This window comes from Tupaia chinensis, unplaced genomic scaffold, assembly GCF_000334495.1.
Source record: "Tupaia chinensis unplaced genomic scaffold, TupChi_1.0 Scaffold000494_1, whole genome shotgun sequence".
Taxonomy (NCBI): domain Eukaryota; kingdom Metazoa; phylum Chordata; class Mammalia; order Scandentia; family Tupaiidae; genus Tupaia; species Tupaia belangeri.
Genome location: NW_006160006.1, coordinates 166,099 through 180,882, shown reverse-complemented (window position 1 = coordinate 180,882; position 14,784 = coordinate 166,099). Strand labels below are relative to the sequence as shown.

Genomic DNA, 14,784 nt, shown 5'->3' with positions numbered 1-14,784 from the left:
GTTCAGCAGTCTAAACCTGTGCATCCTGGGACAGGGAAAGCTCACTGCCTCTTTATGCACTTTTCTGTCGTCCAGGCTTGCTCATGGTTGGACTATAGTAGGAGGCAGGGCTCGAAGGAGAGGGTGCCAAATTAGAGGAACTGGTAGAGTCAGTGTGAGGGCTTCCCAGTTAAATAAATACATATTTGTCTGTTTATTTATTTTATGATTTATTTATTTCATGATTGCTTATTCTGCACAGCAAGAGAAACAATAATTACAGTGAAGACTACCCTCAGAATGGGAGAAAATATTTGACAGAAATGCTTCAGATAAGGGATTGATAACTAGTTATTTATTTTTTAAAATCATGATTATAGTTCCCATTTAGCAAAGCCAAAATGGCAACTGAGGGGAGCTATAGGAATGGGAAGACTGTTAGGGAACTATTTTATAAGGACCAGAACCTAAGCAGGGAAATGTTTAAAGAAATAGAAAAGAGAGGACAGATCTGAAAAGCTTTTGTAACATGGAGAATGTTTTTTAAAATACCAGACTCACATGTTCCCATTCTCGTCAGCCCTAATTGTTCCTCATCACCCTGTGGCTTTTCACCCATTGAAACTGGAAAGTCATTATTTCTGGAGGAGGATAGATAAAGCCTAGAAAAAGCAGGCATGGCTGATCTTCCAGGATGAAAATGGGTGTGCTTTCAGGGCCATAGTGAGACAGTAGTCTGAAAGGAAGCATTTTGTATTTCCAAAAGCCAGCTCACTGAGTGACAGAAAGCAGGAAACAACAGCAAAAGATCTGTGCTTTCCTGCAAGCCCGAGCCGATGGTATAAGCATGGAGTTTGCAGTATACCATCGCATTGATGCAGGATATGAGGTCAGGACCATTTTCCTGAGGATGGAATGGAAAAAATCCAGCAGCAGGCAGGATACAGATTCAGAGGGACAGTTTCTTCTTTTCCCTTCCAGGAGTCTTTGTATCTAGGGAGACAGGACAGAGAAGGCAGCAGAGAGCCTGAGGCACTCACTACCTGCTGGAGAGGCATTGGATTTGGGCTGGAAAGTGTTGAAGAAAAACCTGCATCTACCCACAGAAAAGCACTGGATTGCAACAAGGAAGCTGAGTAGGGTCCAAGGGGTGCTGTCCTCTGTACAGACAGAGTGTATGAAAGCAAAGCTGAATTTAGTTGTAGAAAATAAAATGATTTTCTTCCAAAGAAATCAATTGATATAAAATTTTATCTCGGCTACACTCAAGATGCAAGATGTGCAGGGCTGCTGTTTTGAGGTTGGTAAAAATTTTTCCTCCTTTTACTTATACTTGAGAAATTTAGACCCAGGGAAGTTGCCTTGGTTATATAGTTGAGGAACAGAGGTGGGACTAGGATCTGAAGAGGCCCTTGAATTACAAATTTTGATTGAGAACCAAAGGTACAGCCAAAATGATCTAGTCTAGATATTTTTCTAAATAAAAAAAGCTTAAGATGATCTCCTCTAGAATTTTTCCAGATAAGGAAATGCGAGTCTGCCCCCCCCATTTAGATTTGTTTCCAGATAAAGAAACTTAAGTAAATGAAGTGATCCACTCAAAACTTTTAATCTATTGTTGAGGATGAGCTGGGATTCGTCCCCCTAGCCTGGATAGATATGGCAAAATTATCATCCATCCATTTGACATTTATTTTTTAAATTATGTGTAGATGTGAGTGACAATTCTGGCAGACTGCTATATAGTTATTTTATGCTAATCTAGAAAGCTTGGACTTTAGGGGTTTACATTTTTTTCTTCTCTAAAATAAGGGTGATGGCTATCTGACTCTTTTACCATGAGGATCTAGAAATTATTCTTGTCTGTGAAGAGTTTAAGGCTCCTTGGATTTGGCTTAAGGTTTTGAAAGTTTCCATTTTTTATCATTATTTTGTCCTCATGATGGCAGCTTTACCCTGTAATCACTGACTCAGGTTTTTAGGAGTTTAGGCTTAAAGATTGACTGGCTTCATTTTATGGGGAGCTGCATGGCTGCAGTACAGCACAGCTGTGCTGGAAGCAGCAACTCCACAGATTCTGGACAGGAGTGAACTATGATGTGGGACAGAAGTGCTCCTATCATTCATCTAATGATCCTCTGTTCTTTTCACGGGTACGTTTCTCATTAGAATGTTTATAACGTGAAATATGAAGTTGTTTTGTGAGGCTCTTTCCTAGTCTGAAGGATGGGTCAAACAGAGACAGGAGTTGGAAAAGAGGCAGTGTTGTTTATTGCTGAGTTCAAGGTGAGCTCACAAAGCTCTAGTAGCACTCACAAATGCTACCTCCTTCTTGGAGCTAGTAATGCTCATGGACAATGGTCACAGGTGTTTTCCTCCCTCTTGGAGCTCAAAGTGTGCAGACCTGAGCTGAGCCAAGCCAAGGCTGATTTAAGCCAAGGCCATCAAGGCTGAGCTAAGCAGGGATACATCTAGCTAAGCAAGGCTAGCTTCTTTCTCTCAAGGGAGCTGCAGTCAGTAGTGGCTCATTGCCAAAACCAAACTGCCACACATACACATGCAGTACATGCCGTGGCATAAAACAGCAAAGTCATAATTACATTACAAGCACAAAGGTACACTACAACTAATAACATAAAGTGTTTACCCCGTGGCCTTCAGACATGATAAGATTGTACATGAGGGAGCCAGATTAATTCATCCTGACTCCATTTGCAATATGGAAGTCTTGTTAACTTTGTGGACAATCAACTTTTTCTTTTTTTCCTTCCTTGAAGTTGTTCCCACAATTTTGGGGAAAAGAAGAAGGTCTTCACACCACAGTCCATGCCCAGCCTCAACCAGCCCTAGATCATGGGCACAACATGCCTGTTGTACTCAGGAAGGCCTCCGAGTGCTCACTCTTCCATGTAGATCAACCCTGAAAAGTGTTGTGCTTCAATGCAGCATCACCCCCAGACCCATTATTATCTTTTCCCTCATTCCATTTTTTATATTTATCAATATTAGCCAGTAATGGGGAATGGGTTGTGGTGATGACCAATTAAATGTTAATAAGAGCCCAGATCTTAAGGTTAAGTGAGGTGGAAGGAGGCAGGGTCCTCTTTAGTGCTCATCCTTTGGCATGGTTTTGAATAGGACTCGGAGAGCCAGCAGGAGGCGCTGATGCCCGCAGGCTCGCCACCCAGTGTCACGGCTTCTCCCCTGCTGCACACCTCTATGTCTATGGCTTGCGTGCTCTCTCTTTCCTCTCCCTTGTAGCTAAACTTCTTGAAAACACAAATTTCTTAAATGATACAGGATTTTTTTTCCTATTAAATTTCATGATAGTTACAGAAATTATTTTGTAATTTCTGCCTGGCTGCCATTGTGTTGTGACCCCTAGAGTTTAGTATCTTTATGAGTTGAACAAGCATTTTTCTTTTCTTCTTTTCTTTTGAGAGTGGGTTTTTTTTTTTTTTTTTTTTTTTGGTCACAGGAAGGTGGCCAGGTCTTGCTCACTCCTCACCTGGTTTCCCCCTTCCTACATTAAGGATAAAGTAGAACTACAGACACATGCTCCTTTGAGTCAGTGTCCTGGCTTTGATGTGGCCCTGCTGTTCTATACGATGGAGCAGCAGGCAGGTTCAGTGGGCCCTGACAGTCACTTCCAGGTGGGCAGCAGAGAGGAGTTCCCTGGCCTCCTGTGGCTGCCATTGATGAGGTGGTGGTCTCGGAGGTGCTGGTCCAGGGTCTTGGAGCTCAGCAGAGTTGGGTCCCCGGGTCTGGCTGCCACGTGATCTGGTTGTGCTCCGAGGGCAGGCCGCTTCTCCTGGAGGTGGCACTTCCACTGGCTCAATTGCTACAGCTTTCTGAGCAAGGATTATGGTGGGCTCTGCTCATGCACTTCATTTTATCATTTTTAAAAGACAGAGTCTCATTGTGTTGCAATCTTCCTGCCTTGGCCTCCCATGTTACTGGAATTACAGGTGCACACCATCATGCCTGGCTCTTGGTGGGACTAGGAGTTGGCCTCCCACGTGGCCCCAGCCTGCAGACTGCAGCATCTGAGCAGCACACAGCACTGCAGCTGTTCTTCAGGTCCTCCTTCTGAGCTGGACCACACACTGATCAGCCTCTGCCCACCAGGGTGTCTGCCTCAGGCCAGGTGCCCATCCAGTACCTGGGCAAGGGAGACAGTGCATCCTCCACCCACCCGGGGGCTGGGGTCAGTGTGGAGCTCTGGGCAGGGGAACAGGCGGGTAAAGGATGGGCACTGTGTGTATCCGCGGTGGCACTGCTGAGGGGCTTGGGCAGCAGCAGCTGGAGCTGGGGGAGAGCAGGTTGCCTGTGATCTGAGGATGATCTTCGAACTGCAGTTCCTATGCAAATAAGGACTTCTTTTCCTGATTATCACCTCCTCATTGGGTTTTCTCTGGCTGTATCCCTTTGCAATGTCTGCAGATTCTTAGTGCCAGTCGGAATGAAGATAGGAGCAGGCACAGTGCCACCAGAGTGGGCGTCTCGGTCTGAACTCTGCAAACCATTCCCATGTGTGCTTAGAGAAAATCGACATTCCTTTTCCATCAATTTTGCAAGTGGGATTATGTGCCCTGGAAAGAGACCCTGACCTGGAAAATAAATTGGGCAGAGAACACTGAGTTTCCAGACCGAACGATAAAGACCTAACAAAGCATTAAGGTCTATGCAGTGCTGGGGCTGCAGATGTGGCCGGTTTGCGATTGCCATTATTGCTAGCTGTCCCCAGTTGCTTCTCAGAACTGCCAGGCTGGCTTACATCTGCAGTGGGGATACCTTCTTTGTGCTTTTCTTCTCAGCATCTTTCATCTGATTTGTAAACTGAAGCGGTGGGATGGTTGACAAAGGTTCGCCTTGTTTATTACGTTTTTGCTTATGTCAGTCGAATCGCCGAGCCAAAAGGTTGGAAATAAACATCTGCAGAGCTTTGGCAAACAACAGGGTCCGCCCTCTATAGCTAAGGAAACTCCTTAAAAAACCTTATCTTCTTCCAGCCATGGTAGCACATGTGGGATAAAACTTCTTAGTGGGCTGAGGCCATGTGGGAGGCCTGGGTTCGATTCTTGGCCCACTCTAAAAAGCTTGGCATGGTTTTGTGTGCCTATAGTCCCAGCTATTCAGGAGGATGAGGCAGGGGACCTGTCTAGAATCACATGCACACACACACACACACACACACAGAAGAAAAAATTCTTATCTCGTTATATGCTTTTAATAGGATAAGGCAGTGTTTATTCAAACCTGGACCCTCCTTTGACTCACGACTCCGCAGAATAATTGCATTTATCTTAATCTTGAGACCCATTAGCACAGTTTCAAGGAAAAAAAAAATCAGCTCTTTTTTCCTACATAGAAGGAACTTATATTAAAATTAAAAAAAAAAATACTGTGACAAGGCCCTCTGTGTTTTCATCTTGCTCTGGAGTGTATGAAAAATGTTTGAAAAGTCTAGACAGTCTAGAAAAAAACCTAGGAAAACTTCGATGTGGTTGATGAAATGGTGCCTGTTGAAGAGTACTGTGTTTCCCCCCTTTTTTATTAAGCTCATATGCATTCTTAGTGAGGGAGTTGCGGTAGGATTGGAAAATCTTAATGACATCTCTGCCTGTTTTGTATTCAGGGTCATTTAGGAGTTGTCCCTGGTGTCCCCCTGTCCGCCTAGCACATCATGCCCCCCGTGAGAGGTTCAACTATAAACGCCTCACAGTCCTTCCCCCAGAAACAGCCCCTGTTTCCTCAGAGCTGCAGTGTCCTGTCTCTGTCACTGATGTTTGATCACGGGCCCCTGATGTCGTCATTCTCAGACCTGTCCCTCCCACTGCCCATGACCCTGTGAGAACAGGGACCTCGACTGCCCCTTCTCTTCCACCCCCATGACGGCTAGCAGGTTCCTTCCACACGGTACCCATTTAATGTGGATTTGAAGACGAGGTAGATGTTGGTTGTCACATGGTTACCTGAATTTGGGAAGAGTGACTTCCTGTGTTCGCATCCTGTGCAGCATATGCTTTTTACAGAGTCCTATATCGGCCTTTCCGGGAAGGCAGGGGCAGCCCAGACAGGAGAGCGTGGTGGTCCCTCTCTGTCCCTGCCCATCTTCCGCTCTCTCTGCCATGCCTGTGGCTGAGGTGCCACCTTGGATTGTTTTTCCCTTTGAGATTCTGCAGTACCGTTGTGGCATGTCAGCTGCGGCTGCCTCATGAGAGGGACCGTATTCCCATTTATCTTTCAGTTGGAGGCATCTTGGGTCTGGGCTCGGCCCCTTTGAGCTGAGGCCTGTTGTGTGTCGGGTAACGGTGTGCAGTCACAGGCAGATCAGGGAGCCCTTCGCACGGAGCCAGCACGCAGCCTTCACCGGGAAGCATCCTTCATGGTTCCAAGAGTTTTCTGGAGCCCCAGGAATATTCTAGCCCCCGCAGCTGCCGATAGAGCATTGGGGTATGGAATCACACCATTCTGAGCTACTGGAAAATTGCAGTTCAAAAACATCTCAGCAGGTTTGGATCTCCCTCCCAAAGAGTACCCGCCACCCTCTTCATAGTGACTTCGCAGGCCAGAATTCAGCCACACTGTCCTCAGGGCCCTTCTGGTAAGTCCCCCACTATAGAAAGTACTGCCTGTGGCCTGCAGTCTTGTCTACAAGACAAGACTCGGAATACTCTGTTCTGGGACCCCGTGGGCCCCTCTTCTATGCCAGACACAAATTCCTCCCCTCCCTACTCCTGGCCTTACAAAGCTTATTTCTTTCTTTGGTGAAAGAGAGAGACAGACAGACAGAGATAGAGACAGAGAGACAGAGAGACAGAGATAGAGACATGCTGGTGTTCTCCAGCAAGGCCTTTATCTCACAACCCATTCCCAGCCTCAGCCAGCCAGGATGCTGGGCACACAAGTGCCTGTGTGTTTGGGAAGCCTCTGGATGTGAACCTGGGACCTTCTCTTCCCTTGCCTGGGCAGGTCATCTGAAGAGTGTGGGCAGAGCCTCCTCCAGGCCCACCCCTCTCCACTGGTCACTCCTGCAGGCAGCAGCTAGCTTGTCCATCCAGAACCAAGCCTGGCTTTCTCCTGCACCTTCTGCGTCTTTGCCAGTGGCAGCGCCGACCTCTCAGTCACACAGGCTGACCCTGAGCCGCATTCTGGGCAAATGCTCTCTTTTTCTCTCCTTGTGTGATTGGTCTCCAAGTCTCAGGGATAATGTCCAAGAAATATTTATTATGTTTTTGTTTTTTTCATGCACACAAGGAAAACAGAGAGAGCGCACTCTGGCAGGATTTGGTTATGGAGAGAGCTCCTTTCCCTGGCCCTCTAGCTCCTGTTGGCCATCTGCATGCACGCCCAGTGGCGTTTTCAGGCTGACCTAGGGATTCGAACCGTGTCGGCCATGTGGCTTCCAGCGGTGCTGTCCAGTGTGCTACAGATGGCACCAAGAAGTGGCCCAGATGGTTCTGGAAGGTTAAGTTTCCCTGCATCTGTGCTTTCCCCTAAGGGTGAACACACCTCTGCTAGTACATGTGGGCAGTCAGAGACGCCGTGTGGCGTAGCGATGAGAGCACAGACGAAGGAGACGTGCTGTCTGGCCCAGACCCGGTTCCTCCATGTATTTGCTGAGTGTCTTGGGCCACTTGCTGATCACTTGGTCTCAATTCCTTATCTGTAGAGCGGGTATGATAATCTGCCTCCTAGGAGGTATCAGAGAAGTAGGAAAAGGCAGATGGGGTGGGTCGTAGTTGGGAGGGTGAATGTTTACAGAAAGCATGGAATGTTTCAGACTAACGCAGAGCATGAGCATTAATGGAATGTAAAATAATCTATTTTTATTTTATTTACCTTTATTCATTTATTTACTTATTTCAATTTGACCAGAGAGGGAGAGAGAGAGAGAGAGAGAGAGAGAGAGAGAGAGAGAGCAAGCTGCCAGGTCCAGGACTAGAACCATAGTCAGCTATGTGGGAGTCCAGCACCCTCTACCACCAAGCCACCTGCCAGCCTCAGAATAACATAATCTTAAACTGTAAAATAAGCTCGAGCTAAATAGGCGTTCCATTCCGTGCCATCTCCCTGGGTGTAGCAGCAGTACGATTTCTGTTGCAGATAACTTTCTTTATAGGTTTAATATCTTGAAGTGCTTTAGCTAATACCATAATAATCAGCCCCTTGGGGAGACAGCTGGCTACTAGGTAGTATTGGCACCAGGGGTGAGTGGGGAGGCAAGGGCAGGAGAGGCATGGTGGGCGGGTAGCCCTGAGAGTCTTACCTTACTGCCATCGAAATTAGCAATGCAGATTGCATTTATTTGTCACTGGGCTTTCTCTTAGTTTTGTTCCTCCCCCCACCCCCATTTCTAGTTCTATTTCCATACCCAGAAAGGCTGCACCAAGAGATAAGGCTTTGTCGATCCCGCCCCATGCAGCTTCTAAAATAATTCTGCAAATACCAGCCCCTCTGGTCCTGCTCTGTAATAGCCGCTTTCCGAAAGAAAGGCCCTCATTTGTGTGCCGCGGCTTCCTCGTAGGTGGAGAGAAGAGGGGGACGGGAGGAGTTGGGCTGTGTGTGTTGTCTTGTCTAAAAGCAGCAGCTTCCTTCTTCACCCCTCCCACGTCGAGGTGCGCACTGTGTGCGTGTTGGCGCCCTTCTGCACAGGATGTCCCCAGGTGTCACTCCTCTGGGGCTGTGCTGGCTCCATCTGGGCGCATCAGGCCTCCCCATCATACTGGCTGATGCTCAGGGCTGGGGAGGAGAGGGCACGGCCACCCCAGGAGAAGGGAGCACATGGCAGCTACGAGGTGACACCTGTCAAGAATCACAGCCTCACCCCTGAGCTTATCACTGTTGGCACCCAAATAGCGTCTCACCCTGAGCTGAAGATGGAGAAGGGGATGGGGGTCCTGTGCAGCCCCAGACTCTCGCCTTCAGGTCAGACTGTTCTCGGCCGGTAGCCATTGGTGTTCTCCTCAGAGCTGCCTGTTACCCTGTTCCGAGGTGCCCCCTGAGGACGGGGTCCTTGACCCCACTGTTCTCTTCTGCCCTGCCTGCAGGCACTGCCTTCCCCTTTGCTGGGTTTATTGAATTCTGCACGTGCTGAGTAGCTCTGTCTGGTCCCCAAAATGTGAGGCTGATGGCAGGGGTCACTGTGGCGGTGCTTTAGGATGTGGCAGGCTAACTGCGTGGCCACCTCTGGGCCCTCCTGAACCCCGTTTCTTTGTTTTGGAGAATGGGGATGAAGGACACTAGCCATTGAAGTTACAATGCTTGGGGGCCAGCAGATGGCGCAACAATTGCGTCGCTGGACTCCACCGTGGCCGAGATCTAGTGGCTTGAAAATCACACTGGGCACATGTACATGCGTGCAAAAGATCCAGGAATAATGGAGGAGAAGAGATTGTGGCATGGCCATCCCCCCAGAGGGTGATTTCTCACTGTCCCCCTCACTGTCTCTCTCTCTGCTCTTGGCCATCTCACGTGCCCTAAGGCAAAAACCTCTTAAAAAAAAAAAGTTTGTGCTGGCTCCATAGCCTCATGATTAAGGGATTCAGACCCTCCAGGGTTGACTGTGATCGAGTCCCATCCCCAGCCTCATGATTAAGGGATTCAGACCCTCCAGGGTTGACTGTGATCGAGTCCCATCCCCAGCAGCTTCAAAAACTCAATCCTGACAGGATGGAGAAACGGAAGGGAAGGGATTGTGACACGAACATGCCCCATCGGGGGGAGGGTGTGCTGCTTTCTCCCTGTCTCTCCCTGTCTCTCTGTCTCTCACTGCCAAGCACATGTGCTCTCTGGCAATAAAAGAAAAGGAGAGCACAACAAAAACAAACCAGAATGCTGCAGTGAGACAGCAGGCCGCACTCGCACAGCTCCCGGGATGGTCTTGCAGCATACTGGGTGGGGCCCTCGGGCTGCCCAGAGCGTGCTCGGTCACTGGCTCTGTCTCCAGGTGGGCACGTTTCCTTTGTTCATTAATCGGGCCTTCTGTAAAATGCCGTAAACCGCTGTCCATGCACCGGTGAGGCTTTTAGTCAACATGGCTACCACCCTCCACTTCCTTTCTCGACCTGCTAATGAGGCCCACCGACCACGTTGTGGGGAAGGAGAGAGTTCCAGTTCTCCCCTCGCTGCTCTGCTTCTCCCTGCCAGTGAAGCTGAGCCCCTGTGCCCCGGAGCCCCTCAGCCTTTGCGCCCAGTGTGGTGTGAAGACGCCTCTGAACTCCCCTCAGAGCTTCTACTTACTACCCAGCAGTCCTGCTGCAGAGTGCTCAGTGCCTGAGCTTAGTGGTTAGCCAGGAGGTGCTTGGCTGCAGACATGGCCTGCAGTAAATCAGCCCCTCCTTGTTAATGACCAGCATGCATTTCCCTGGAAGCTGCAGTGAGTGACCTCGGGACCCGTCTCCCCAGGTGCTTGCTGCCCTGGTCCTGTCACTGCAGACTCTGCCCTGAGGGGTGTTACGTGACACACGGTCCATGGCCCTGGCGTGTGCATCCACCTTTGCAGTGCTCCACGGGAAAGAAGAGAGAAGTCATTCCAGAGCAAGGCCAGCCATCATTTTAACTGCCCTAGAGTCGTTCTCTTTTTCTCCTTTCAAAGAAGAACGTCTCTTGGTTGATTAAAAATCCTAATTGCCAAGATGCTTTTTACATGGTTGAGATAGCTTGACCCCAAGACATGGGCACGAAGTTCTGGCATCTGCTCAGAAGCTCTCCGGCGCTGCAGAGATAACAGCTCCTCATCTGGCCCCAGTTGTGGGCTGTGAAAGGCATTATCTATCAGGACGCTGTGCGATTGCAGAGCTGGTAAGAGACGTGGAAATGCAAATCACAGCTGAAAGGGGAAGCAAAATATTATAGCTCGAGCAAGAGCGCTTCGTCCACATTGCAGGGCCCAGGCACGCTCACCAGCAGGGACACTCACTGGGTGCAGGGCCATCACAGGCGTTGGGTGCAGAATGGGGAACAGGTCTCGGCAAGCAGAGGGGGGTCATTAAGGGGCTGGATGGTATAGCCCTGTGGGCCAGCGCAGGGATTTAGACTCAGAGGAGCTGGCGAGAACCCGGGCTTGGCTGCCTGCCTGCGGTGCTCCTTGGGCAAGCTACCTCACTGTGCTGAGCCTCAGTCTCCTTATCTTGAATGGGGATAAGAGACTTAGCTCACCGGCTTTTAGCTCACCGGGTGTCATAGGATTAAATGAGATAATGTTGCTGTCTGGCCCCAGGGGATGCTCACTAAGTGGTTGTAATTATGAGCAGTGGGAGGGGTTGGAAGCCATCACAAGGTTCTCCCTTTGCAGTTTAGGGTGGTGCCACCAGCCCCAAGAGCCCCCAGGAGCAGTGCAGATATAAAGACTACGCAGGTTTCTCTGCAGGGCTGTGGCTGCTGACAGTCCTGCAGGTATTTTTAAGATGTCTTAGGGCCAGGAGGGGATCTTCGTTCTCCAAGGTGGCCCGAGCAGTGCTCTCTCATGCCAAGCCCTTCTCCCCGGCACCCTTAGGTTTCATGCCTGCCCTACATCTTAGATCCTTCCTGAAGCCAGATTGCTGTGGTGTGGTCGGATGGGAGACATATACATGGGCAGGAAGACCCTCTCTGTCAGATCTGCTCCTTAGAGATCCACCCGCAAATTAAAAACCAAAAGCTAAAGAAAAGACAGCAGTGGGCCAGCCTGTGGCCTGGTGATTATGGCAGCTGGATCCCACGTGACCGACCATACAGTTCAAATCCCAGACCTAGCAGCTTGAGAAACATGGAGGGTATGTGCGTGTGCACGTCCGAAACCCTGAAAACAGGGAGAGATGGAGGAGAAGGGATTGCAGCGTGTCCTTTGGCAAATATTTTTAAAAAGAAAAGACTATAACCAAAAGGGCTAGCTTTTTGGTGTAGATAGTTGTGTTTAATCGCTCTGCCTTTTTTTTTTTCCTAAATAAATAATAGCAAACATTTTTTTAAATTTAAGAAAAGTGTAAGTGGAAATACTGTGCGGTGTGGAGGTCGCAGTCCACGTGGCCGGGTGTTAGGCGTCTATTGGGAGGTAAGGTCAAAGCCATCAACACTTACTGTCTTGCAAGACCTCAGGGTCAGGACTGTAGGACTAGGAGCAGCTTAGCCAGACCGGCCTGGGTCGCGGCCCACCTGCTGGGCTTCAGTCCTCTGGAGGCGGTTGTCAGAGACCTGCCTCGTGCCCTGCTGGCTGCCTCCCCACAGGGCTGCGCACAGCCGGGCAGCTTGCCGAGGGGAGAAGCTGCCGTCTTTTATCACTTGTCTCACAGATGCCATCCCGCCACTTCTTTATTTCCTTAAGTTGGTTTATTTCTTCCAAGAGCAAGTGACACAGACAGACAGACAGACAGGCAGAGACAGAACCCCCAACCGGGTTCTCATGCTGTGGTCCACTCCCGGCTTCTGCCACCCCAGATCTTGGGCAACTGAGTGCTCAGTGTACACAGGAGGGCTTCCAGTTGCGAATCCAGCACCCGTCACGTGGGGCAGCCGCTGCACAGGTGCCGGGCCGTGAGCGGTTGATGGCTCATACCCAGCCCTGCTGCAGAGTGGGGTCGGGCATAGTGCAGTATGAAAACCAGGACTCAAAGTGCCTCTCGAGGGCCATTCTGGAAGCTGGCTCCCACTCCCACTCCAGGAATTGAACTGAGGTGGTTTTTAGGAGGCCGTATGTCCAGATCAAGTTTGCAGTGGCAACTTTACAGTCACGTTTGAGGGCATCTGAAAACCCTGTGAATAAGACTCTTTGTGCGAGGCTGTTTCCACACCCATGCTGGATGGCGTGTTTCTCCAGAGACGTGACCTTCTGCCGGTACAGCTAATCCGCGCACCGAAGGTTAGTCTGTGCCTGGCTGTCAAAGAGCTGCTTGTGTGTGCCAAGTCTGAAACGACTCGCACGGCGGGTTCGGGCTTCGGTCTCCCACTTCCTGACCCCGAAGACACTGCTGGTTTTCTTCCCCCGTCGACTGTTTCGGCTGTGTCTGTTCAGGGGGGGGGGGGGACGTACTACCACTCCTTGAATGGTTTCCTTTATCGCTCACACGGCTGGCCTCTGCGGTGTGGAGGGCGGCCCGGCCCTGCCTGGTCCCAGGGCTACTGTCCTTTCTGCCTACTGCTGACCCTGAGCACCTTTCCTCCGAGGGACTTGTCCTGGATCCTTCCTGGTCCAGGGCGGCTGAAGCTGGCATGGATCACAGCATCAAACCCTGCTGGGGTTCTGTCTCTACCTCTTTTGCTTTTGGAAGAAACGAATAAACTTAAAAAAAAAAAAAGAAGTGGGATGGCACCCGTGAGACAAAGTTATTAAAGACCGCAACTTTTGCACTAGAGGGCGCTGCTCTACATGGGGGTCAGTGGAAACGACTCTTCCCAGTGCTTTGTCCCCAGTGGTCACCGGAATGGCAGCAAAGCCGTCCATGTCCCCTTCAGACTGGTCAATAAATCGTGTGTCCTGTGTGCTGCATCCCAGAACCATCCTTGGGGTGTGGCCAGGCACAGGGAAAAGCAGTTAGTAATTGCTAACTAAGGATGTATGCTGTGGGACCAGCAGGTGGCATGATGGTTGGAGTGCTGAACTCCCATATGGCCAGCCTGTGGTTTGATTCCTGGATCCGGTGGCTTGCTTTCTTATTTTCCCTCTGGTGAGCATATGTGCCCTATAACAAATAATAATAATAATTAGTATAAGTAAAATTAAATAAGTAATTCTTTTTTTAAAAAAATTTACATGGCAAGAAATCTGACAAATACAAGGATGTTGTGCAGTGCACAGACAGGAATTGGAGCTGGCTGGTGGCTCAGCGGTAAAACATCACACTCTGTGAGGCCTTCCCACATGGGAAGGCTCCTGGTTTGCATCTGGAGATCTCCATAGGTGTGCCAGGTGTGCAGGTGCCCATGCTCTGGGCTGGCTGAAGCTCGGGGTGCATTGCAATGTCTAGACCCCATTGAGGCTGCTGTTTTTATGTCTCTCTTGTCATATAAGAACGACTCACGCTTAAAAACAAAAGTAGGAAATGCACCTCTCTTCTCCCAAGGGAGCTAAAGTTGGCATCGGCAGGAACTTTCTTCTTTCCACTTATTCCCTGTCCCAGCCTATCCCAGGAGACCAAGGCAGTCTAAAACTCTGGTGCATGTTCTAAGGTTTTAAAGTAGTGGCTCAGCATTGCTGTGACCCTGAAAGCCTTGTTTGCACGGTCATCTCTAACTTGCCGCGGTGCTGGCTAATTACATAGTGCTTTCCATCTGCAAGTCTGGAAACACACTGTACAATAGACGAGAAGTCTTTAATTCTCCTCGCACTCTGCCGGCATGCCTGGGGGCTTAGTTGTGCACTGGTCTGGTTACATCTCATCTGGTGAGCTTTCCTGAAGGTGGCAGAGATGGCAAAGTGACACCCACTCTTCAGAGGGACAATCTGTGCCGCCAGAAGAAAACCTGCAGTTGCCGTAAAGGGAGAATCCGAAGGGTGAGTCGGGTCCTGACTTCATCCAGTGGGTGATCCTGGCCTCTTCGGGACAGCCAGATACTACGAGTTTTGATTGCAGACTGGACTGCTGGGATCATTCGGACATTCTTTAGCTATTAAAAGGTGCAGAGTTTTGTTTCTGACTAACACTATCTGTTCCTGACATCTCAAAGAGAAAATCTATCACTTCTTTGCCATCAGTTTTCATAGTTTTGCTTGTTTGTTTGTTTAGTTCATTCTTGCAAAGATCTAGTTTTTCTTCTTTGGTATCAATTTTCATAGTTTTGTGTGTTTTGTTTTGTTTTTGGTTTATTCTTCCTAAAAATATAGTT

The 14,784-nt window shown here is 49.3% G+C and overlaps 1 protein-coding gene across 3 annotated transcripts in view; it reads left to right on the top strand.

Annotated features, from left to right (window-relative positions):
* Positions 1 to 14,784, top strand: part of CSGALNACT1 (chondroitin sulfate N-acetylgalactosaminyltransferase 1) — a 248,109-nt gene that overhangs the window by 152,093 nt on the left and 81,232 nt on the right. Inside the window, exon 1 of one of the 3 annotated variants that reach the window (XM_027774928.1) lies at positions 907 to 1,279. The exons of the other annotated variants lie outside the window; for them this stretch is intronic. The gene's annotated coding sequence lies outside the window, so the exon portion shown is untranslated. Of the gene's footprint in view, positions 1 to 906; positions 1,280 to 14,784 lie in introns of those variants that run through there. 3 annotated transcript variants of the gene reach the window in all.